The following is a 27,053-nucleotide window of genomic DNA, read 5'->3' as shown; positions in this document are numbered from 1 at the left end:
TAGAAAACAGAGTGTTTAGCCGACGTACAAAATCGCCTTCATGCTACTCTGTTAGGGGAGGGGGAAAAGGAACAAAGGCCCAAGAGAGAGGAGGGCAGAAAAGAGATGCAAGCTGAGAGAGGGACCAACGAAATTAAGTAAAAGGGCAAGAGCGAAAGTCTCAGAGTGAAGAAATCTAAAGTTTTTGACTTAATGCAGCTTACACCAACAGCTACCGTTTCCGCATTGGACTATCTACCGCCTCCAGGTGCAACAACTGTGCATCGGAAGACACAATTGAGCATCTTTTACTCTACTGTCCTGCCTACAAGGACTCTAGATCTACTTTGCTACAGAACATTGCACGCATAGGTTATACGCAATGACCAGTGACCTTAAAAACCATTTTAGGGCCCTGGCCGTCTTCTTCTCAGCAACGCCTAGCGCTAAAAGTTCTGTTTTCGTACCTCAGCGACACTGGCTTTCACACCAGAATGAAAGCAAGCCCCCTTTCATACTATGTGATGCTTCGCTTTACGAGGCATCACATAGCTGGACAGTCAAGCCAGAGTGCTTGCATAGCTGGACAGTCAAGCCAGAGGGACACCAATTGCGTTTGTCCCAGATATTTGGTGCTGCCGAGCGTAATTATGCACAACTCGGCCTTGAAGGACTTCCTGTAGTCTTTGTAGCCACACATTGTGAGCGGAGGAGTCGCTTTTTGAGGGATCACCAGGCGTTACTCGGGTATCTCGCACCACACAAAACTAGCTGAAATGCTTTCGCCCAGGATGAAAACGGGACGCTTCAAGCTCTCAGCGTACAACAATAACTTTCACGGTCGGGCCGGAACGCTTCATCAGAATGGGAACGCGATCAACAGACTGCCACTTGCAAACCTCACCCAAGAACCTCACCCACGTAGAGGTGTCCTATTGTTAGAGGCATTACTGTGACAAATATTGACAGCTGAGGTTGCGGCAACACTCACGCAACAGGACTTCATTTTTACGGAAATATTTTAAGCAGTACAGAAGGGCACCGGGCATCGACTGCATGTGGTCAATTACACTCCATACCTATGAAGAGCTACCGATCTTGATATTTATACAGCATGGATCAGCAGGGACTCAAAAGTTGTCATACCTGTAGCATCACCAAAAAGGCCCTGTCCTTCGTTAACGCAGGACATCGTGAAAATTTTATCCTGAAGGCTTGTCTGCGTAGTTATGTTTTGTGGCCTGGCTTGGACACCGAAACTGAACCAACTTTAAACTAAGAAAGGGGTAGAATTTTAGCTTTACACGCAAAAAACTGCCAGGATTGTTCTCCCCAGTTCCACGTCGCGAGCCCTGTAGGTCGGAGATACGCGAGATGTGATCGCGAGCTATTCGAGGTGTTTTAATAAGAAAAAAATGAAAAAACTGGTGTCAGTGATCCCTCGGTTGTCTTAGCAGATAAGGAATATCAGTTTTTATCTACGTCATTATGTTTCTTAACGTTGGCCAGAGTGTGCGAATGCGCGGGAATCGTGTGCAAGTGTCTTCTTTTTACCTAAATAAATCAGTTAGTCCAGGGGCATTTTCGTGCTCTTCTTATCATGTCCCACCTCCTGTTTTCCTGGTTCTTGTCATGAAATGTCAACTCATGCGAGTAGTGCCGGTGCACCCAGAGCTATCCAATGAAGGTTCCAGTTCGAACATGGACGCCGCTCACGACACCATTGCACACCTTGAGTGTGTACTTGCTGGTCGTGTGCTCGACATACCTTGTCGGTTGTTGTCGAATCTTTCACCAAGTGATCGGACGTGCCACCAATCAACAGCCTGACATCGACAGCTGTCATCAGTGTGCAGCGGTCTCAGTTTGCCAAATTCGTCATACCATACCCCATAACGTTGACCGGAAAACGGAACGGCGTTTGTGTCTTCTGAGATATGACGTTACCAGAGAAACAGAATACGGAGCGCAACATCAGCCCCATAATACCTTGCTGCAAATGGTCCTGCAGACTCTGATGTAGGGGAACTGACGAGGTTGCTCGCAAGAGAACCGTCCGGTTCGCCGCACGTTCACTTGTCTCACCCTAACACGACACGTAAATCCACGCAGTAACACCTTCAAAAGTCATGTTAGGGAGGGAGATCCCCATCCAGTTGGACCAAATCAACGCATCTAAAGGACAAGAGATGACACAAACTGAGCTAACGGAAAGCTCTACGCTGGTTAAAGGAGCAGCAGAATGGGTCAAGTGGTCCAGTAACGTCATGATGAGCCCCACTAGACTGAAGGAATTCTGCTTCATATAATTGGTTACCTGTCGTGACTTACGTGTGCTGGAATAGTCAGATGCCTGTGAAATAGCGCAGAAAGCATACTTGTGAAGTGATACAGGGCGGTCACGCATCAGCGACACTCACATGGGGCATGGACACTAATCCAACAGAAAGCACACAAGCAAAGCTGTCATCACGTCCACCGAAACCAATCCTACCGAAATGTCCATTCTGGATCCGACAACCGCCTACATGGTACAAGGTGTTGTTCGAAGGAAGGAAATGTGTGCTCGTGATTTGATAACGTGAACAGGGGCCGCCGCGTAATATTAGTTTGTGGAAGTTCCACAGTGCGACAATGGGTGGCGCCATGTTGTCGGCACGCACATGGTTCGTGAGGATTACGAGACTGTTCTTGCGCGTGAACAAACTGGGCGAGATGGCAATATAATCGGCACATTGGCATTTCCAGTATTAAATACACATAGCGAATTAATTCATTCGAAATACTCTACAGTTAGTTATAGCCACGATTTCTGCGGCATACAGGACGTTCACGCATATCCTCGTTATGTGAACCATTTATCACACTCGACATGAAGGCTCTTGACTATGATAGTACGGAAAGCGCCACACGCAAGGCGAAATCCCAAAAGCAGTCTAGGTCGAGCATTTTAGTGCGGTTTTTGTTACCGCCTTATACACGACACTGCCGTAGTCCAAACGGGGCCATACCAAGGCAGCTTAAAGGCAGAAGGTTATTGTCGGAACCATTCGATTGGTATGAGAAGACCTTAAGAATGTCTAGTGCTTTTAGGTTTTTTTGGTAAGGGGGTTTCTCTGGGTGGACTGAAGCTAAGTGTATTATGGGAATATGCCGAAAATGTGTTTCGTTTTCAGCGGTATATTATTACGCTACTAAGAATGATATGAGTGTAAGCATAAATCCCCTGCTTCCAGAACACTAGATCAAAAGTACTCTTTTCCGGGGGCTCACCTTAAAGCCATTTGTGGTCTTCCAGCCAGGAAATTTGTTCACGTCAAGGTGAAATTGTCGTTGACAAATAAGGAAGTCACTCAAATCAAAACCAGTTTGGACCTCATCTATAAGCACAGAACAAAAATGATTGAGCCAGTGCCTTCTGCAGCGAGTTCATCATAACTGAAAACAGTCTGTACTTGAAAATGCCGCGCTGAGGCACGCGTATGTTCGGCGCAAGCACACCCGATAGTTTACTTCTAGCTCTCACACGAAAGGATTTTTCCGGCGTGTAACTTACAGTGGTGTTGAGCATGTGGCCCGAAACACCGAAAAACTTCAGCTCACTGACGATGTCATATAACGAAGCGGTATCACAGGCGTTTTCCATATCAAAAAGACTGCTATGCAGAATTTTTTACGGTTGAAGGCATCTTTTAAATAGAATCGCAATGCAAAAAGTTGATCGTTGGTGGATCACCCTGCCCTGAAGCTTGCCTGGCAGCTCTCGAGAAGACGAGTGTACTCCTAAAAAGTACACAAGTATCCTATTTATCCTCTTCTCGTCAGGCATGTTGGGTCTACAGTATGATGTCTTCCGTACGAAGCTGGCTTCTTTAGTCCTTTTAGAAAATCGAATAAAATGGCCTCCCTGTAATACCTTAGAGTTTGTTCCAGAAGGCTGACACCCTCGCACAACACTTCCTACCCGTGTCCAGTTCAGCATATTACGCAAACACTTTTATAAAACACAAACAATCGGCCGAAAAGAAGGCTATACTAGATAACAATAAGTGAGTTAATAAGTGACCTAAGTGATAACAATAGATAACTTAACGGTTTTCACTGCATGAGCTTAGCGCTGCTTTGAGCACGTGTAAGCGCTCAGCTCCAGGCCCAAACAACATCACATACACAATGGTACAACGCCTACACGCAGACGCACTCGGAACACGCCTACATCTATACAGGGTGTCCCAGCTATCATGCACCAAGATTTTAAAAAAAGAGTCATGGCGTAACTCGACGAAAAACTAATGCATAATGTTTGCAGTACTGTGAAGAAGCCGACAGTATTTTTTGGTTAATAAGACTTACTTAAATATATGTAATTATTATCCAACTCGAGAAGTACTGTCCTAATCACTACAGTGTCAATGAGGCACTTGTAGGTACCCACGAGGGGCATCCAACTGCGGTACGTTCAGCGGCGGAATAATTGCGTACACATTTATTTTGACTGATACAGAGAACCCGCGAAATATGAAAAATAACACGTGACGGCGCCTCCGCGCGCACCGTAAAGCAACGCCCTCAAACAGGCTGCCTCTGAGTTAGCAGGAATAAAATAAACAAAAGAAAGGAAGAAGAAATCGCGGCCTTATCTGCAACGCGCCCCGGAAATCTGCTAATGCTGCTCCTTCCATGCCTGCCATTATCAAGGCGAAGCGCCGTCTTTGCAGGAGAGTAGCACGCGAAGCAGTTGCTTTCCATCAGCTTATTTGAGGACGCTGCTTTACAAAGCGCGCTTTAGCTCCGTCACGCGGTATGTTTCATATTTTGCGGGTTTTCTTTATCAGTCAGAATAAATGAGTACGCCATTAGTTCGTCGCTGAAAATACCGCAGTTAGATGCCCATCGTGGGTACATACAAATGTCATATTGACACTTCAGTGATTAGGACAGTAATTCTCGAGTTACATCATTATTTACAATAATTAGTTAAGTCTTACTAACGAACAAATTACTTCCCGCTTCTTCACAGTACTGCAAACATTATGCACTAGGTTTTCTTCGAGTTAGGCCATTGCTATTTTTTTAACTCTTGGTGCATGATAGCTGGAACACCCTGTATAAAAAATATGGCTTTCAGGGCACACTCCACACTCTTGGAGGGAGGCCATAGTAGCGGCTTTCTTAAAAGAGGGGAAGGACCAATCGTCTCCCTCACGTTACCGTACTACAGCCCTGACGAGCTGTCTGTGCGAGCTTCTCAAGATGATCAACAGAAGACTAGTGTACTTCTTAGAGTACAACAGTCTTCTCGAGAGCTGCCAGGCAGGCTTCAGGGTGGGGCGATCGACAAACGATCACCTTGTCGCTCTTGACTCGTACATCAAGGAGGCCTTCTTGCATAAGCAGTATTGTTTCTGTGTTTCGACCTAGAGAAGGCCTACGGCACCACTTGGCGTTACGGGATCCTTAGTCACCTCAAGTCATTCAGGGTTTCTGGTAACATATTAAACACTTTTGTTCGTTACTTATCAGACAGAACGTTTCAAGTAAGCGTTGGTTGTGCACTCTCCATGGTTCACGTGCAAGAAAATGGCGTGCCGCAAGGTGGAGTGTTGAGCTGCACTCTCTTCATAATTAAGATAAACTCTCTTGGAAAGGCATTGTCACCTACAATTTCTTATTCTATGTATGTAGATGACGTCCAGATATCATATAAATCATGTAATATGTCAATCTGCGAACGTCAAGTCCACCTTGGTGTCAACAAACCTGCAGGCTGTGCAGACAAGAATGGTTTTAAATTGAATCCCACAAAACGTTCCTGCGTTGTGTTCTCCAGGAAGCGCGGGGTCCATCTGGATGCAGACATTACTCATCATGGCGGGTCGGTTCCTGTGAACGAGGAGCACAAGTTCTTAGGTGCTGTGTTTGACCACAAACTCACATTCATTCCCCACATCAAGGAACTTAAGCATAAATGTCTCAAAACAGTTATATCCTTGAGGTCCTCTCCCACCGATCCTTTGGTTCTGACAAAGAACTACTGCTGCGCTTGTATACTGCTTTGGTTGGGTCTAGTTTGAACTATGCCAGTGTGGTGCATGGGTAGGCGATTAAGACGGCATTGCGAATGCTTGACCCAGTGCTACACTTGGGGCTTCGTCTCGCATCGGGTGCTTTTCGCACTAGCCCTGTGGAGAGTCTGTGTGTCGAGTGTAATACGTGGAGCCTTGAGAACCAACGAACATACATGAACTTGCTTTATGCTTTAAAAATTTTATCGCTGAATAACCATCCTTTTTATCCTGTCTTTAACAATACATTTATATCTCTGCTGTTCCGAGATCCGAGAGCGAGCCTCGGATCTCAGCGCTTCGTTTTTAGATGTATACAGATCATCCTTTTCAGACATTTTACCTCCTTGGAAAGTTCGTCCTTTTATGAAACTTGACCTTTCGTCCTTTTATGAAACTTTCTTTTATGAAACGTGACAAAAATCGTGTACCACGAGCTGCAATACTGCAGCACATTCTGTCTGTACAGTTTAAATACACATGCACAGAATTTTACAGTGACGCTTCTTAAACCGCCACTAGGGTGTCGTGCGCTGCTCATGGTGCGACAATCAATACAGCCAGAACCATGAGCGTGCACACAACTTTTTTTCAGCAGAAGCATATGGAATTTTACTGATTGTAGGACACATTCTTGAAAATCAAATTTCCAATTCTATCATTTATATAGATTCCTTGAGTGTTGTTCGTGTACTATCATCGCACAAGCCCTCCAAAAACCACATAGTTAATCTTGTATTCAACACAATCATGTCTGCGGATGCACAAACGCATGAGCTGCTCCTCTGCTGGGTCCCAGGACACGCTGAGATCGCTGGGAACGAGTTGGCAGATGAGAGGGCCACTGCTGCTGCAATCAGAAACACTGTAGACATAATAACCATACCATATACAGACCTCAAGCCACACATAAAACAACACTTTCGTAGAACATGGCAAACACACTAGAGTGAACAAACAACAAGCTACATGCAAAAAAGCCACACTTGGAACGGTAGACAGCTGACTCGCACAACAGACACACGGAAGTCGCCTTGGGTAGGCTACGCATGGGGAACACCCATGCAACGCACTCGTATCTGCTGACAGGATCTTGACGACGCCAGTGCAACACGTGCGGAGAGGCCCTATCCGTTGTTCACAAACGAATCACGTGCAAGGCACTTCACACCACACGATGCAAACACTTTCCAAAAATCTACAGACGACAAATCCTACTCCACCCATCGCACTTAGGCGATGAACCAATGTTTTCTGTCAAAGCGAGTTTTTAAGTATTTATCGGAAGTTAAATTTCTGAATCTCATATCGTATCATGCATAATCACAACCTGGCCCTCTACGCCAGCCATCTCCATTGTCTTTTTTCTTTTTACCTGTGTTGCTATTCGATTTTAGTGTTCACTTTTATTCTGTGGTAACTAACCATCTGTTTTTGGCGCTCTTTGCCCTAGTTGGCCATGCGCCACTAAAATGCAACCATCATCATCATCATTATGTGGGTCAAAGTGACACACCGGAGATGCTGCGCTTCCTGGACTCGCGTGTCTGGATTTCCAATTTGTGGCGGCAGCCAAGGTTTACCTCTATTGATGCCCTTCTTTTTAAATGACCCTTCACCATTGTGTTACTAAATAATAAAAATGTCAATCTAAGAAACATCCTCGGCATTGGTTCGGGCGAAAACGCCGAACACTTCCGATTATCAAGGAGGCGGCATTGAATTAAAAATCACTTGATTTTTTTTTATTCTGTGTTCGCCCTTCTTTAAATCATAATTAGGTGACACTGACGCTAGGGATATATCAGCCCGGAATGTCGGCGTCTGAAGGAGGCAAGAAAGCGGACGTGGAGCTGGTTTTTATTTTCAAGACAAGACAGTTTATTTTCAAAAGATGCGTGCGCCAAGCAGCTACCCCAAACGAGGGAAAAAAGGGGAACCCCCGCTTCCTTCAAAAGACAGAGGAAAAAGGCCCCCCGAGCGAGCATACGGCAACGGCGCCAGGACTTATGCCAGGACTCAGCTGGACAACAAGTCAAGCTATCCACCGAAATGTGCCCTTGAAGGGGCGGGGGAATGAGCCGCCTAGTAAGCAGGTGGCGGCGTCGCCAATGCGCTTCCTCCACAAAGGCGCACTGTCATCAAGCTGGTGGTAGACCGGAGAGAAAGGAATGCCCGGCTGTGCCGAGCGGCTTCCGCTGCAGACGCTCCCCCATAAATTGCGGAACTTTTAAAGAAAGGCCGCAGTTATTGGCTGAATGGCAAAAGGTCTGAGTCCACTGGTTATCACTGAAAACGTACGTGACAGGCTGCACGAACAGAACCCTCAATATGAGCAGGCTTAGCGCGGTCCACGGCGACGACTTTTCGTTTGCGCCGTACGTCGATTGTGATGGTCTTGTTATTACGTCCCAAAACTTTGAAAGGTACATCGTACGGCGGTGTAAGGGCGGCTTTGTTGCGTCGTGTCGCACAAACAGATGTTTAGCTGAGTCCGTGTCGGCAAAAGTGAAAACCTTTCTGTTGCGGGCGAGGCGAGGCACTGTTGGCCTGAGTTGCGCAAGCCATGCCCGCATATTCTCGATGTTGTCGGAGGATTCTGGGGCGGAACGTGTCTGGTCGGAAACGAATTTTTCCGGAAGGTGCACTGTTGAGCCGTACACTACTTCCCTCCGCTGTTGTCGAGGTCTTCCTTCACCGTTGAGCGTAGGCCAAGAAGAACGAGCGGGAGCTTTTCCACCCAGTGCTGGCGATCGAGTTTCGGTGTAAGCGCAGCTTTGAGTTGCCTGTGCAAGCGCTCAACCATTCCGTTGCTGGTCAAACCGCGTGGTCAAACGTGGTCAAACCGCGACTCAGGAGACCCCATATTCCTGTAGTGCAGCCCGAGTGTGGCGAGTCACCTTCACTTGCTGACACGTTTCACATGTCCCGGCCCAACGTCGCACGTCCACGTTGACGCCGAGCCAAACGCAGCATTCTGTTATCAGCCGCTAGGAAGCGAGGACACCTGGGCGGCTGATAGAGTGGGAAGTGTTGAATACTACTCGGCGAAAATTCAGTGGGACGAAAGGTCTTGAGGTTGCCTGGGAGGTATCGTAGGTTATCGTCCCCTGGACGTAGGGAAGTGCAACCTCCAAAAGCACGAGTGAAATCCCCCACCTTTCAGTCTCGTCTACTCAGTGTCCTCCCGCTGAGGCGCGGCCATCACCTCGAAGTCCAGGACTTTTCAGGGAAAAATTTGGGCTAGTTGGTGATGGGACTTCGACATGGTAAAAAAGCGCACTAAAACGAGGACACAAGAAAAAGGCGGTGACACTGGACGAGCGCTAGGCGGTGACACGGGCTAGCGCTCGTCCCGTGTCACCGCCTTTTTCTTGTGTCCTCGTTTTAGTGCGCGTTTTTACCATGTCGAAGTCCAGGACTTTTGCGGCGGAAGCGTTGACGCGAGACAAGGCGTCGGCTGCTTCGTTTTCGACCCCGGAAACATGGCGGATGTGTAGAAAACTCAGAGACGAATGAGAGCTGACGAAGTTTCCCTGCTGAGTAGGTGGAACTGTTGTTGTTGAACACGTAGGTGAGGGGCTTGTGGTCTAGTCATAAAGTAGAACTCACGACCTTTGAGGAAGCAGCAGACATGCATACTGGAACAATAGATTGCGGGCATCATCCTTCCAGAAGTGCTCTACCGTACTTCTGCAGGCTTCAGGTGTTTCAAAAAAAAGACCACTGGCTTCCACTGGGCACCCTCCTGTTGCTCAGCACTGCTCCGACCAATGTGGAGGAGGCGTCGGCCATGAGGCGTGTACGAGCGTCAGACAGTGGTTGAATGAGGAGGGTAGCCGCTGCTAGCTGGTCCTTAGCTTTCTGAAATGCGTTCTGCTGTTCGTCCGACCAACAAATTCTTGGTGCCTTTTGGTCGTCTCGGTGCAGCAGGTCAGTCACTGGCTGGAGTATTCGAGCACAAGACGGAACGAACCGCCGGTGGAAATTTAAGAGCGCGAGGAACTCTCTCAGCCTGCTGAAAGATGTAGGGGCAGGAAACGTCTTGACGGCTTCCACTCTCGATTCCAATTGCATAATGCCTTCAGCAGTGATGTGGTGGCAGAGGAAGTTCAGAGCCTCGACACCAAACACGAACTTTTGAGGTTTGAACACCACACCGTGCTCCTCGAGACGGTGAAATAACTGGCTGAGGTGCTGTTCGGGCTGTGTAGGAGTTCTGCTGGCCACCAAAATGTCAACCATGTAGATAAAGACGAAAGGAAGTCTCCGGGTGACCTCATCCATGAACGTTTGAAAGGTCTTTGCTGCATTTTGCAAGCCGTAGGGCATACGGACAAACTCAAACAGGCCGAATGGAGTTGTTATAGCGGTTTTTAGTATGTCCTCTGATTCGGCGGGGATTTTGTGGTATGCCGCTACGAGTTCCATCTTTCTGTATATTTTTGTACCTGCCAGCTGCGCACTAAAATCGTGAATGTGTGGCAGAGTGTATTGGTCCGGAGTTGTCGATTCGTCCAAGGCTCTGTAGTCACCGCACGGGCGTCAGTCGTCCCCGTCGGCGGCAGACCTGAGAGAAAGGAATGCGCGGCTGTGTCGAGCGGCTACAGACGCTTCATTTAAATTTAACAGGGCTATTACTCCTTCGCCAAAAAAAGTCTTTAGGTGCATAAATTGATTGATTGATTGTAGGGTTTAACGTGCTGACGCAACTCAGGCGAGGAGGCTCGCCGTTGTGGAGGGCTCCGTATTAATTTTGATCACCCGGGGATCTTTAACATGCTCCTAAATCTCGTTCACAGGGGGCGTTTTAGATGCCAAGCATCTCATGCTCGGGGCTGTGTCTCTCCCTCCCTTGTCGTTGTTCCACTTTTCCACGTTGTTCCACATTTACACAATTATCCGTATTTTGCGGACGTTCTAGCTGCAATTTCTGTAATAACGTAAATCGAGATAATCGGTCGAACAAGGTTTTAAAAACAAAAATTGCGAAAAACATGAAGAAATTACGAAAAACTCCCGAATTGTATAACTCCATAAATTCCCACAAAAGCACAGTTTGTGCGGAAGTTTCTCCTGTAATTGTTACAACGCCGTAAATAACGATAATTGGTGGAACAAAATATTGAAACATTAAACAATAAGAAAAATGTAAAGCAATAGCAGAATAATGGAGAGTTTACGGAAGCTCTGCATGTTAGCACCGCAGCTGGTCGAAGCAAATTTGAAAAACTATAAAATAAGGAAAATATAAAAGAATACGGAAAATTGTGAACCATCTAAGCCCCGAATTCACACTATATTTCAGATTTCGCGGAAGTTCCACCGGTTCGTTAAAATAGCGCGAATAAAGATAATTGGTCGAACAGAATTAAAAAAATAGAAATAGCGAAGCGGTTGACGCACTCAATGTCAACAATGATGCAGATTTCGTGGAAGTTCCACCTGCAATCATTATAGTACTTTACATAGAAGAAATCGGTTGCACAGAATTAAAAAAAAGAGAAATGTAAACAATACAAGAAATGGCGAATAAAAAATGGAACATAGAAAACGGGAAATACCTAACAACGAAAAATACGGAAATTACGAAAAATGTGTAAAGCCCTTTATTTTAAAAAAAAAGCCGATTTGCCGCAACTAACAGCTGTAGTCTTTATAGTAGAGTAAAAGAGGGTAATTCGTCGGACCTGATTAAGGAAAACGGAAACGTGTGGCTGTAAACAACTCACCCTTGAGACAACCGGCATAAAAAAGTGGCAGTGCAACGCCGGCACGTGCGGGAGGAAAAGCAAGCACCAAAAAACATCCCCCTCGCGAGGGGCACGATCAAATGCAGAGCATTTCCGGGGGCGCACGACGTTGAGTGTATTGTAATTAAATGAGGAGACGTAATTACGTGGTCACGTGACATCATTTATTAGCAGGTGGGTATGATTATTATTCTTCTCTTCTCTCTCTTTTCTTCTCTGGCTGTTGCGTCGTCGACCTCTAGATGCCTCTGGTTGAGTTAGTCCCGCCGTTCAAGGGAGTCGATGGGAGACGTCATTGTTGAAGTTGTTCTTGTTCTTGCTGCTGCTGTATCAGCAGCTTCTTGACGTAGTTTGAATGAGTCAAGGATATAAGGCGCGTTCGTAGCCCTCCATTCTGTGTCGGCTTTGTGGCGCAGTGGGTAGAGCACCATGTACCTCGCGTTCCGCCCGCAGGGTCGTGGTATCGAAACCAGGCGCCGGTAAGTATTATTTTTTATATAGTGTAGGGGGCGGGGTGCGGACTACTACGGACAACTACAACGGGTGACATCGTGAGTTAAAAAATGCTCTGCATTTAAGATCCTGCGGATTAGTAGACTGTTAATTGAATGTCTGAAGATTTTTGGGACTAATTTTTGTGCACCGCAATAAATTTGTGCTTATGTCCTCATGCTTTCAGTTTATGGATACCACAGATCCATTCAAGGTGACCTACCTCTCAACGAACAGCAGCACGTGCAATATTAATTATGTCAAATCCGTGCTGGATACGACAGTCTGGTTTCTTAGGATTACCCTAGGCACTCAAGCAATGTAAGCAATCTTTTATTATCTGTTGGCGACTTTCGCCTGCGCATCCCACCCTTTCTTTATGTATTAGTAATATATAATCTAAAAGCATCACTGGCAAGATTTTGAAACAAAACTAATGTAAGCCTTAATAAGTGAAACGGCAATTGGGTGAGAGTACCTTGGTGCTAGCGGACGCCATTGCATGCACAGCGGTGATGAAAGCCAAACACGTGCTTTCCTGTGATATCGGCAGCACGTACGAGGAATTTGCTTTTAGGGAGTAATAAGGCATTTTGTCATCGCCACCCCGTGTTTTATGATGAGTGCCATAGGGGGATACGCAGGAGAAGAGTTTCTTCTGCGCAAGAGTGGTTCTTTAGATGCCCTATAAATTAAAACACGACGGCCAGCATTTCATGGTCCCTCACATAGTTCACCAGTACGTATTCTTGGGCAAGTTGGTGTGGCGATTTTGACGAATTCACAGCGAACAGAACGAGGACAAGAAAGACCTCTTTTTTGTCCTCGTTTTTTGCGCTATGAATTCGTCAAAACTTTCACATGGTCGTTGTTGTTCTACACAGCCCCACCCTGTCGCACAGTATCGGCGTCAATATAGCCGCCAATAGAGCCGTCTTCTAATTCTGAAACTCGTGGGGCCGTATCTAGGGGCATATATACCATGTTTGCTAGAGTAGACATGTTGGAGCAATTTGTGGCCTTGCTACTACTAGGCCTCGTTAGAAGTTTACTGTAAAGCAAGGGTCTATGTTGATGCCCCTTTGGACGTGTCTTTAGGTAGCATCCTTGTCTTTTGCAAGCATGTGATCTGCAGGACGATATGTTTTTACAGCCGTTTTGCGCTTGAACATTTCTTCGTATCGACATAGTCCGTCTTTTTATGCTGTAGAAACTCTGGGCGTCATTGGCAGAGGACCTGCCGTCGCACCATCTGAGCATCGTCCTGGGTTTTTCAATGCCTTCTAGGACCGCTTTTGCTGGGGGTGACGTAACTGCGGCGTGGTGAACCTCGTCTGTGCGTTTTTTCCCTCAGGAGTATGTAGAGTGCTGCTACTGAAGGGCGTCTGATGTGTTAGTTCCGCATAGATAACTTGGCATCGCTCCCAGTGATGCTTGCTGTGTTCACTCAAACCACCCAAAACAGTGTCATAAACAGGTCTCCCGCGGCAGTTTTGATTGCTGCAGTACTCAGATTCTTCTATTTTAGCTTTGGTTCGCATTTTTTTAGCGAGGGAGAGCCCATAATCAAAGCCAACCACCTGATGCTGATTGGGGTGAAACGTCTGAGTGATGACAACGCCTAGATCGTTGCTCTCGGCGCGAAAACGTCTGGGTAAACGGCGAACCGCATCGCATTTCGCTCTAGATGAGCTACCTTTATAGCGAGTTAGAAATTCTGAAAGGACAGTGCTCGTGCGCAGCAAGGCCATCAAAGATGTTCAAGTACCTTGCTGCTGCTCTGATCCATGGCTACAAGAAAGTCGTACAGTTTTAATTACCGCTGTTTGGACCGCAATATAACTTCGCCATAGACCGATGAATGAATGTCGGGTGAATGTGCAAACTACAGCTTAAGTATAAATCGGAAAGGAAATGGCGAAGAAAACACTTCGGTTTTTTTGTTTGCTGCCTTTTCATTGATATTCATGGCGACAGGGGCCGTCAGAAGCAGAGCTACACCTCACTTCCTAACTACCCAACATTGCCATCCCCATGGCTTCCTCATTTACCCAGACCCAAATTCTGTCAATACCATGAAAATATTCAAGGTTGGTTTTGGGGGACTTTAATTGCCCCCACCCCCTTTGGGGGTACACTAAGGCAAGCCAAATGGGCTGAACCTTGGCCACAGCAACGATTCAGGGACTTTTTTGTCTCCAGCACGATACCCCCATCCCAACACGCCTTGGCAAATGGCATCGTTTCCGCCTAGCTGATGTCCCCACATTCACCCAACTAATCCCGACGCCTGGCTCGTGCCCTCATCCACAATCCCCGCACGGGGCACCTTGAGTATTCATGGTGACGGTGAGCAGCGACACCGCGGACCCCGAGCTCCCAACATAAGCCGTGTCCAACCGTGGCGAGGTGTTAGAGGTGAAGGGTAGAAGCCGTAAACGGTGGCCGTCGGAGCCTTGGTCAAGCTCCGGCCGATGGGCTCCCTGCCTGTCTACCAGGCAGGGAGCTCCGGGACCTCTTTGACTACCAGGGTAAGGTCAAAGGAGAAAGTACCCCCGTCTCCCTGCTTGTATACTATGCTTTATGGTATTGTCTAAAACCCCCCCCCAACCGTGATCGGCCCCCTAAAAGGGGCCGCACCGAAGTATCGTTTCCCCCATTGCCATCTTTGACATTTCCTGAACCAGATCATTACACTCGATTTCTTGTCATGGAGTCTCTGAATCCAATCCACCCTCTTGCATCTCAGTCAGTCTTCTTGATCGCCAAGTATCTTGAAGCCATAATAGGAAAATCATATCAGGCCGAAAAACAAAGAACTTGTGAACTCCTCATCGAGGTAAATAACAAGCAGCAGTCCACAAAGCTTCTAGCTCAGACTAGACTGGCTGATCTTGACATCAGGGTCACACCCCGCCGGAGCCTCAACAGCTCGCAGGGTGTGATATCAGAGCCAGATCTCCTGAACGAAACCGATGCGGATCTCCTTGCCGGCTTGAAGGATCAGGGCGTCACTGCCGTGAGACGCATCACCATCCGTAGAGACGACAAGGAGATTCCCACCAAGCACATTATCTTGACCTTTGACCGCGCCGTTCTCCCACAACATATATATGCAGGTTTTATCCGTTGCTCCATCCGTCCGTACATCCCGAACCCGCGCCGCTGTTTTAAGTGCCAGCGGTTCGGGCATGGTACCAACTCTTGCCGTGGCCGAACGACGTGTGCGAAATGCGCGGCGCACGATCATCCAAGCGATAATTGTCCATCTGATACCCTGTCTTGTGTGAACTGCGGCGGACCGCATGCAGCGTACTCCCGCAAGTGTGAGAAGTTCCAACTTGAGAAAAAGATAATCAACATCAAGGTAACTGAGAACATCACCTTCCCGGAGGCGAGAAAGAGGTTCGCCTCTTTCCCTCTGGGGAGGTACGCCGACGCGGCTCGCCGGGGGGCGGAGCGGCGTCTGGTGTCCACAGGGACCCAGTTCAGCGAGTCTGACCTGGTCCCGCCCCCCCCCCCCCCCCCCCCCTGGGTTGCCTCACGCAGCCCAACCCGGCACCACGCCGCTTGCTGAGGCAGCAGCGGTTGTGGCGCAAACCACTTCTGTCGGGACCGGGGCCGCTCCCGCCTCTGTCTCCTCGTCCTCCAGTGCGTTGGAGGGTACCGAGGTGATGGACACCACGGGCCCCGCATCGGCTCCCACCGCCACCGCACCGCCCGTGCCACTTTTGGCGTCCCCAACGCCCGCGGCGGTGGCGGCTCAAACGAAGGGCTCCCGAAGGGGGGCCAAGTCCGGGGGGCCCGGTCCGTCGGGCACCCCTCGGACATCCGACGACGAAATGGATGTCGGGCCGTTCCTGCCTGCAACGCAGCGCAAGGAGCGGCCTCCGACGGCCAAGCCAGTAGAAAGACCTAAAAAGCCTAATCCAAGAGTAACAGCCCCGAAAGACGACACATGAACACACACGATCACACACACTCCAGTCATTCTTAAATTTAAATAATGGGAACAGAAAACATTATTCAATGGAACTGCAGAGGCCTCCTTAAAAATCTTGACGATGTGTATGAGATTCTGCATGCCAGTCAGCCAAGTATTATGTGTCTGCAGGAAAGCCACCTCAATTCTAAACAAACAAATTTCTTAAATAGGTACATGGTATTCAGAAAGGACAGGGTTGGCTGCACCCACTCTTCAGGAGGTGTGGCCATTATCGCCCGGAAATCATTAGCATGCCACCCTCTCTCTTTAAACACTGTCCTCGAGGCTGTAGCGATCCGTACCATAATATTTAATAGGTTGATAACGGTATGCTCCATCTACATTCCTCCTGATCATGCACTTCTGAGCTCTGATTTCGAGGCGCTGGTCGACCAGCTGCCCGAACCATACATACTAACAGGCGACCTTAATGCGCACAACTCTCTTTGGGGCTCTTCCCGTACGGATGCCCGGGGTCGCCTGATAGAGAAGTTTCTTACATCCTCCGGAGCATGCCTTTTCAACAAAAAACAGCCTACATACCATAACTTAGCACACAATACATACTCGCATCTTGACTTGGCTATTGGTTCCGCAGTTCTCTTTCCATGTCTTGAGTGGGGTGTGGGCACGGACCCATATGGTAGTGACCCTTTCCTCACTTCATTAACGTATATAGGTACAGGCCCGAGCAGTCCATCTTCCCATAACAGGTTTAATGGATCACAAGCAAACTGGAGCACATTCACACAAACATCTCAACTACACCACACATCCATAAAACACCTACACGTTGAGGAGGCCGCCCAACTCGTCACGGCGCACATCCTCGACGCTGCCGAAAAGTCCATTCCCCAGGCCTCCAGTGGGTCCCGCACCCCAAGGAGGCCCTGGTGGAACGAGGACTGCAGGCGGGCGCGAGAGGCCCAGAACAAGGCGTGGGGTGTCCTTCGCCGGTACCCCACGTCACATAACCTCATTTCTTTTAAACGGGCAAAGGCTTTTGGGAAGCGAGTGCGTCGTGAGGCGAAAAGGGAGAGTTGGCGCACCTTCCTCACTTCCATCAACTCATACACTGACACACACAAAGTCTGGACACGAATACGAAAACTAAAAGGACAACAGACACACAGCCTGCCCCTGGTTAGTACAACAGGGGACACACTGGAAGACCAGGCTAACACACTTGCGCAACACTTCGAACACGTGTCCAGTTCAGCACACTACACCAACACTTTCATTAAACACAAAGCATCATGTGAGAAGAAGTCCTTGCGAGACACTAATAAGTCGAACTCATCCTATAACACCCACTTTTCACCTCATGAGCTGAAGGTCGCACTCGGTACTTGTAAACCTTCAGCTCCAGGTGCAGACAGGATTTCATACACAATGATACAACACTTACGTGCAGACACGCTTGAAACACTTCTTCACCTCTACAATAAAATATTTCTTTCGGGGCACTTCCCACGCTCTTGGAGGGAGGCCATAGTAGTGGCTTTCCTAAAGGAAGGGAAGGACCCTTCCTCTCCCGCCAGTTATCGCCCCATTGCCCTGACAAGCTGCCTGTGTAAGCTCTTCGAGAAGATGATAAACAGGAGACTCGTGTACTTCTTAGAGTACAATGGTCTTCTCGAGAGCTGCCAGGCGGGCTTCAGGGCGGGGCGATCTACCAACGATCAACTCGTTGCGTTAGAGTCTTATATCAAAGATGCTTTCCTCCACAAGCAGTACTGCATGACGGTCTTCTTTGATCTTGAAAAGGCGTACGATACTGCTTGGCGGTACGGCATCCTCAGCGATTTGAAGTCCTTTGGTATGTCGGGTAACATGGTGAATACGCTTGTTAGTTACCTGTCTGAAAGAACGTTTCGTGTGCGAGTGGGAACTGCACTTTCTAGGGTTGATGTGCAGGAAAACGGTGTACCGCAATGTGGAGTTTTGAGTTGCACTTTGTTTATTGTGAAAATGAATTCTCTTCGGAAGGCATTGCCACCGTCGATTTCATGTTCAATTTATGTAGACGACGTACAATTATCTTTTAAGTCTTGTAACTTGTCTGTCTGCGAGCGCCAAGTGCAGCTTGGTGTGAACAAGCTAGCCGGCTGGGCAGATAGCAATGGTTTTAAATTTAATCCAGGAAAGTGCGCTTGTGTTCTGTTTTCTAAGAGGCGTGGCACTCGGCCGGATCCAGACATTCGACTCCACGGTGCCTCTATTCCTGTCAAAAAGGAACACAAGTTTTTAGGTATAATCTTTGACGAAAAGCTCACATTCAACCCCCACATAAAACAACTAAAACATAAATGCTTAAAAACAATGAATATCCTGAAGGTTCTGTCGCACATCTCTTTTGGTGCTGACAAACAACTTCTTTTACGTGTTTTTACCAGCTTGATAGGCTCACGGCTGGACTATGGTAGCGTTGTTTATGGGTCAGCCACTAAAACATCCCTCAGAATGCTGGACCCTGTGCTTCATCTAGGGCTCCGCCTGTCATGTGGTGCCTTTCGGACTAGTCCAGTCGAAAGTCTGTAGGTAGAGGGCAACAAATGGAGCCTAGAACGTCAGCGAAACTACACAGACTTGCTTTATGCTTTTAAAATCTCATCAATGCCTCACCATCCTTTTACATCAGTTTTTTATGACACATCCTTATCTCAACTTCTTACTAATCGTCCATCAGTCTCTGCTCCCTTCGCTTTCAGAGTAAGAGAAGAAGCGTCGCAACTTGATGTCATGTTCTCAGACACCATCAAAACCTCCGCTACTGAACTTCTAGTACCGTGGCAGCTTCGCCCGATATCATGCGATGTATCTTTTGTAAGTGTCGAGAAAAACAGAGTGCCTAGAAGCGCGATCGTGCAACATTTCTTGTCCCTGCAGCACAAATATAAGTGTGCTGAATTTTACACGGATGCTTCAAAAACTGCCACAACTGTTTCCTGTGCTGCGCATGGTGGCACCTTTAATGTCTGTAGAACTATGAATAGAAATACAAGTATCTTTACGGCAGAGGCCTATGGCATACTTCTTGTAGTTCAACATATTGTTCTAAGTCGAATTACGAAATCTGTAATTTATACTGATTCTTTAATTGTTGTGCGTACATTATCCTCACAGAAGTCTAAAAACCATGTGGTCAATGCCCTCATTAGGACTCTTATGTCTGTGCATGCGTTAAACCTTGAGGTGACCGTGTGCTGGGTGCCAGGGCACTCTGGAATTCCAGGTAATGAGACCGCAGACCTTATGGCGGCCGCTGCTGCCCTTACAACTACCGTTGACATAACAACAGTACCCTACACCGACCTCAAAGCACACATCAGACAACACCTTCGCACAACATGGCAAGCACACTGGAATCAACAGACTGACAACAAACTACACATTATAAAGCCACTCTTGGGAGCATACACTACTGATACTCACAACAGACACAACGAAGTTACCCTGGCTCGATTACGGATAGGCCACACGCATGCAACACATTCCCACCTGCTCACGGGATCTCCTAGACCTCTGTGTAGCAGGTGCGGGGAAGGCCTATCCGTAGTCCACATACTAATAACATGCAAGGCACTTCACACAACACGACACAAACACTTCAGAGAACTCTACAGACAACATATCCCACTACATCCATCGCTGTTTCTAGGGGACGATGCCAGTGTTTCTATGAAACGTGTTTTTGATTATTTGTCAGATGTTAAGTTTTTAAACCTTATCTCATATCACGCATAATCAAATCTGGCCCTATACACCAGCCATCACCATTACTTTTAATTGATTTTACTATGTCCGATTTACATGTTTTTATACCTACCTTTTTGTGGTAATCACCTCGCTTCATTATATAACTTATTTTCTGGCGCTCTTTGCCCTCGTTGGCCTTGCGCCATGAAACACCAACCATCATCATCATCATCATCATCATCATCCTCATCCACAATCACGTTCGGCACACAAATATGTCGCCCCTACAGCCGATGCCTCATTTATCGACCCCCATCTAGTGCACCTTCGGGACTCGCGCCACTCACTCATTCGCTGCTGGCGGCGCAACAAAGCCAACCGTCGCCTGCGCCGTTTAAACCTGCTCGCACAAGAAGCTGAGACCTACGCAGATCAGTTAGCTCGCTCGAACTGGTGGACTTTCTGTGACTCTCTGCATCGAGCAATGAACACCAATCAAGCTAGGTCCCTCCTTCGCTCGCTCATTCAACTGTCCTCACCAGTCCATCCTGTTCCCCGTATCCTCCTCTCAACGAAGCAATATCCTAAAACACTAGCAGAGGACCTGCGCTTACTCATGTACCCCACTTGCACACATATTCTTCTTCTTCACTTCCATCCCAAGATTTCCCTCCGTCCCCCCTCGACCAGCCTTTTACACTAACAGAACTGTCCCGACGCTCAATACCGTTCGGCGTAACACGATTCCCGGGGAAGGTCGAATAACTTTTAAACTACTCCGCAGCCTTCCCGAGCGCATTTTTTGAGTTCCTGGCTCTTTATGACCACATCTGGTTCAGTGGCAAACTGCCGGCGTCCTGGAAAGATTCCAAAACTATTTTGATTCTCAAACCAGTCAAACCACACACTATTCAAAATCTTCACCCTATGTCGCTTACATCTTGTGTTGATAAACTGCTCAAGCGTATGACATTGACGTGCCTTGAATGGAACCTGTCTCACACTTCTGCCCTCTCTTCTACCCAAACCGGATTCCGCCATTACATATCCACTCAGGACACCCTCCTCCGTATTTCCCACAACGTCTACGGCTTTCGTAGCTCCTCTCAGCTCCGTGGCATCCTTGCTCTCGACATTCATAAGCCCTTCGGTTATGTTCGGCACACTGCCATTCTTGCAACGTAGCCAAAGCTAACTGGGGATCTCGCATGTATACCTACATCCGCTCCTCCTCTTTAACCGTAACGCTTCTTTTTCTGTACCGGGCTCTACCTACCCCCATATTATTTATCAGCTGGTACCCCTGAAGGCTCCATCTTGCCACCCATACTCTTTAACATCGCTTTAGCTTCACTTCCTCCACTATTAGGTGCCACGAGCGGACGTAGCATTCCGCCAGGGCTAATCCCAGGAATCGGCCGGACAACAAGTTGTTCCCCGAAGCGGGTAGGGAGAGGCGCCCGAGCCGCGAATACCAGTGTTTCACAAAGGCGCGCTGTCGACGGCCGGCTGCAGATGGGAGAAAGGAATTCGGTGGTGCAAAGAAGCTTCCGCTACTACACTAGTGTGATGAACAGTGCGTCAGTGAAAGCCGATCAGCTGCGACGACACATCCCAAGTTGAGCAGTCGAACTTGATAACCTTACAGTGAAGACGCCTTTTTGTAAGCTCATTGAATAAAACACCGGCCACATATTATTGACACAGAAATTTATGATTGAGTAGTCGTGCCGGGCTTTCCTGGGCCCGAGAGTAGAACTACGCGACGCTTACGTATTTCCAACAGCGGCTTGCGCTGAACGAAACAGCACAAGGTATTTACCGCTTTACCTTTCACGGGCGATAAGTTTCGAACCTGGCGCGGGCATGGTTTGAGATGGCGATATCCACGCGCGGAGAACAGATGATAACAAGCTCAGGCGGATCGCCTATTTCTTTTGCCGCTTCCTGCCGCGGTTATTGCTTGCCGAAGCATAGATTATTGACTTCGTAATTTTGCACAAATGTAGAGATCAATTTTCCACAATGAAAATGAAAACATGGCGGCCTGAGCGTGATGAAAGCAGCGCATCTCGGCATGCGTAAAAGCTGCACTTTGCGTTTTTAAAGAAGAGCCCGCGCAGTTTTCATTTTCAATTATTTCACGTGCTGAACCCGCTGAGAACTGCTTTTGCGAGGAAAACATTTATAGCTAAATATCAAATGAGCTCTTGCCGTTCCGCCACAAACCGTGGTACTTAAATGCGCACGGGACCTTGACACCCGTTTTCACGTTTCTCGCAAACGACTACCTTATTCAACCGTTGCTATTCTCGTGAATGGTGTACTTAGATGCCCGGAACAGTAATCGATCTATACAGGCCAACTTGGATTTACCGTTTAGCATCCCTTTAACGTGACGCAAGTTGGCGTTGTAGTCACAAGACATCCACCTGACATGAAAATAGTTTTATTTATTGGGTGGTCTTAGCAAGATGGTTAATGTAAATAAATACCAAGCATTAGTCAAACCCTTTCAAGTGAAGCGTATTCAAGCATATAATCTACCATTTGTGTGAAACCATATGAATCACCATTAGATTTGCGATTTAATACAGATATTAGTTTCCTAGGTTCTTCTACACTAAGCCTCTCGTGGTCTCTTCATACCATAGTATGCTACGGCAGTTGCGCGTAGCAGCTACAAGGAGAAATTGAGATGGCCACACCGCTTCTGTGCTTGTCGGTGCCTTTCACTAAAATAGCCTGTTAACGATGGCCAATTATGGAATGAGGCGAACTATCTGTTTCCGCAAGTACTATAACATCTCAACTAAATGAAAATTCACCGGCCGCGGTGGCTCAGAGGCTAAGGCGTTGCGCTGTTGAGCACGAGGTCACGGGTTCAATTCCCGGCCGCGGCGGCCGCTTTTGTGATGGAGGCGAAAAGGAAAAACGCCCGTGTGTACGAGATTTCGGCGCACGATAAAGATCCCCAGGTGGTAAAAATTAATCCGGAGCCCTCCACTACGGCGCGCCTCATCACCTGCGTTGCGTCGGCGCGTTAAACCACACAATCAATCAATCAATCAATCAATCAATCAATCAATCAATCAATCAATCAATCAATCAATCAATCAATCAATCTAAATGCAAATTCAATTGCCTGACAAAGAGATTTGGTCATACTTGTTAGTTACTAGCTACGTCATTATGGAAAAACCATCCACCATACCAATGGGTGAAGTGTGCTGCCCTCGTACTTGGATGCAGACATGTTGTTTTTGCGCGTCTAGAGAAAGCGGCGGTTGTTCTCTCCGTTCTTTGCTATGCCCCACACTGGCAGACGCTTATAACTTGGCGACAAGGGCTTATTCATAAAGACCAGACTACTGTAACCTGCAGCGCCGTCAGCGTTATCGCCGCTACCCCGTTCGCGAATCAGGTACAAAACCATTTGTGGTATGCTGCTACGGTATTTTTAAGAACACGATCCCGCGGTTGTTGGCTCTTAAAATGCAAAATGAATTTTTTTGCATCCCCAGGTCGCGTTACACACTGACATGCGTCTTTCCGACGGGAATGTGGGCTCTTTCAAGACCCTAGACGCTTTTTGAACAAGTTCTGTGACATCGTTTATTTTCATTTCACCAAGTTTTCTAATTTTTTTCGGTGACATACTTGCGAATGCTGGTCCTGTTGCGTAAGCCTTCTGTCCCGGTCTTTATCAAGCTGGGTGGTCTAAGCGCATTGTTGTCGGAGCATTCATTTTTATTCCTCAGTTTCTCATTTTTTTGCAATATCGCTCGGCTCCTGCTTAAAGTTGTGAAACATTTGCTATTTAAACATATACTTTACGCGACCTCCCTAAATTCTGCACTCATGTAATCGTTTTCACTTGGCCTATTTTGGTCTGAAAAATAGTAAATTGTCTCTCGCAACCAATACAAAAAGGCTCTGCCCCAGAAGAAAATACTTGTCAGCGCTGGTAACAATCCTTCAAATGGGAAAAACAAAGCTGTCAACTCCGAACAAGCCTTCGCGAAGCACTTCACAAGTGTTAGAGCAATGCTTCCATGCTGAAGTTCAGCCTTGTGTTGCGCTATGAGAAGAGGTGGATTAAAACGGCTGAAGGTGTCATCACAATACCTGGCGGCGATGAACTGTAGACGAAACAGGTCTGCGAGCTTGAATCATATCACCAGCCGTGACGATACGCACTATCGTCGCCGCTGGTAAGGGTCGTCCGGTGGTAAGGGCAGGTGGGTAAGGGTTTCCTACAACCAAGGCTTACTTGAAAATGCACCTTCGAAACCTAATCCGCAAAAGCAGCCCCAACCTTCCTTGCGTTTCCGTGCAGCGAAGACTTGAGGGTAAATTATAACACCATAAACACTGAGACTGATACCAACAATTATTTGGGTTAGTTGGCCAGGTCTATCATGATGATGTCGACCAGACAGGGAGTACGACTAATACTTGCACAGCCATCTTGCTTTCCGGAAGTATTGTGTCGATTCATCAAGGGCAGCTTTATTTCAGTAACTTCTGTGGCTCACAACATTTATTACTCAGCCTTTAGGGACAAAACTTTTACCTCTTTTTTTGTCGGAAATGCTTGTAAATTCCCTGCGAGTGTGTACTCGGCACTATACGTCGGTGTGTGAGTTGACACTCCGTGTCAGGAAGACAACTTCAAGGTTGAATCCTCACTGGAGGTGCTTTCAACACACGTATGATTTGCTTTGTTTTAGGTTCTCTTTGTCAATATTCACGCACACCATGTACACATCTTTTTTTCACGGAGGCTCTTTTGCCAAAAGCCATTGTTTTGGCATGCTCACACGTGGTTTTGCAGTCCACACTCGTCCACTTTAATCAGTGAGCGTAGAAAGATTAGTTTCGCTGTTTGTATATTCGCTCCTTCGGTTAGGTTTCACTGCTTTCACTTGCGGTCTACTGGAGTGAACTTTAAATCTCGCTACTCCCGAGTTTATTCTCCCACAATGAAATGTCGTGTGGTATGTAACAGTTTTTCTTGTAAACGATACTATTTTTATACGATGATTGTCGCAAAGACGTCCAATGTCGAATTAAGGACGATGTATAAAACCCTGTCATTCTAACACCACTCCGCATAATTTTGATGAAATCTTTATGGTCACTTGTGCTCCTCAAAACTTCACAGTCGACCCTATTTTATAGGGTCGACTGTGTAGCTTTTATTTTTATGTAGTTTTTATTTATGTAGTTTATGTAGTTTTTATTTATGCTGAATCCCCGAAATGTACTAATGATAAGCAGTTATATTAGTATTGCGGCTATTCCATTTTTTGCCAGAAACAGTAGTGTTAACAACATAGTGTATCCTTCCCTGGTACCCAGCTCATGTCACCTAATAAATAACCTGCCTATACGCAGCTCCCAAGAATTATTAGAAGGGAAATTTTACATCGAAAGAAAGGACAACATGCACGTGTACAGAGAAGGTATACCAGCGAAATCGGAAGGCAGCGCCATGCGTTGGAAGAAATGTATGGGTATATTTTTAATGTTGAGAAGTGTTGTGCTTCTTTTTTATAACTTCCCTTCAAACAGTGCCATTAGTTTTTCTGTTTGTGCACCCTATTAAATCTTAAAATAATTTATACCCCTGTATGTTTTTAAACCTTGCATTAGAATGTTTATTTATTTTTTAATTTATTTATTTCTATACCCTCAGGGCACGAGCATTGCAGAGAGGAGCGGGTGCACAGTGTTTGGGGAAACCAAAAAAGCAGCATATACAAACATACAATGGCAGTCTGACAAGTAAAAGAACTATAACAAGACGGCAAAAATAGGCAAGATACCGGGAAGTTACAACGGCAGATCCACCAAAAATATGAATACTCATCATGGTTGCGTCAATGAATTACACGTACAAAATAACCGAACAAAAACAGAAAATACAGTGTAGTTATATTGGTGAGCTTACATCAAATGGTTAGCAAGACATTTTTAAACAATTAGACGTCAGTGATAGCGGCAACAGAGGCTGGAAAGTGGTTCCAGTCGCTTTCAGTTTTCTGAATGAATTTTTAATAGAAAGGACGTGAGTGGAAGTACACAAAATATTTTATTTTAAGTCAGTAAATATAAAACCAGAGCTTCTATTTCAGGTTTAAATAAGCACTTGGTGTCAGTTAAAAGCGCCGGCTCAAGGAATACCTTTGCCGTAAATAAACCACAATGGAACCGCCTTAGTACAAGCAAACGTTTAAATGCTAGAATGCTATACACCAGATAGTCATCTGTACACCAGACACCACACCAGATACACCAGATACACCAGACACCACAAAGTCATCTGTGGTGTCTGATGGAGGCGAAAAGCAAAAACGCCCGTGTTCGAGATTTCGGCACCCGTTAAAGATCCCTAGGTGGTCAAAATTAATCCGCAGCCCTCCACTACGGCGCGACTCATCGCCTGCGTTGCTTCGGTGCGTTAAACCCTACAATCAAAATCAATCATCTGTGATGAGGCAGTTGGCGGCTCCAAAAACATTGTTTATGTTATTTTAACTGCGGGAAACAACAAGTAAATGCAGCGAGAACTCCGTTCACCCGGAAGCTTCCCCTAAAAATCATGTCCAAATACAAGTTTACAAACTTCATCGGGGATAAATGGGGTAGACTATAACATAACGCGCACGTGCCATACGCGACTGAAAGAAGGGTTATACCCGCTGGCGAAATATAAGTTCAAACCATCTCCAGAAATGTTCGTCCCTCATCTGGCGCCAGTTCTCTTGAAAGCCGTACAGGAAGAGACGTACATAAAAGGCAGCGTAGAAGTACGGCACCGCGGAAGAAAATTTCCAAGTCGTAAACCGTAAATGCATGATTCCAGCGAACTTCTTTTTTTCCTATAAGTAGTCTTCAAATTTGTGTGCGCGTTGCATTCCGCCTCAAAAGAGAAACTGTCCTAAACAAAAACGGACTTCTTTCACGATACAATTCATGGAATCAACAACTGTTGGTTAGCATCACATGAGTAACGTTTCGTCACCGCATGTTTTATGTGCATAACGGAGCATCCTGGTGCGCATATTTCTACTT

At 46.9% G+C, this 27,053-nt stretch overlaps 1 long non-coding RNA gene across 1 annotated transcript in view; it reads left to right on the top strand.

Moving 5' to 3' along the window:
• The window catches only part of LOC144161957 (uncharacterized), a 75,706-nt gene that overhangs the window by 10,983 nt on the left and 37,670 nt on the right, over positions 1 to 27,053 (top strand). The window contains exons 3-4 of the long non-coding RNA XR_013320547.1: positions 12,477 to 12,610; positions 25,374 to 25,486. This is a non-coding gene — a long non-coding RNA (uncharacterized LOC144161957). The remainder of the gene's footprint in view (positions 1 to 12,476; positions 12,611 to 25,373; positions 25,487 to 27,053) is intronic.

Source organism: Haemaphysalis longicornis, unplaced genomic scaffold, assembly GCF_048455015.1.
Source record: "Haemaphysalis longicornis isolate Haplotype H1 unplaced genomic scaffold, Haemaphysalis longicornis Haplotype H1 scaffold_12, whole genome shotgun sequence".
In the NCBI taxonomy this organism is placed as follows: domain Eukaryota; kingdom Metazoa; phylum Arthropoda; class Arachnida; order Ixodida; family Ixodidae; genus Haemaphysalis; species Haemaphysalis longicornis.
The sequence above is the reverse complement of the archived record's forward strand: the minus strand, read 5'-3'. Positions and strand labels throughout refer to the sequence as shown.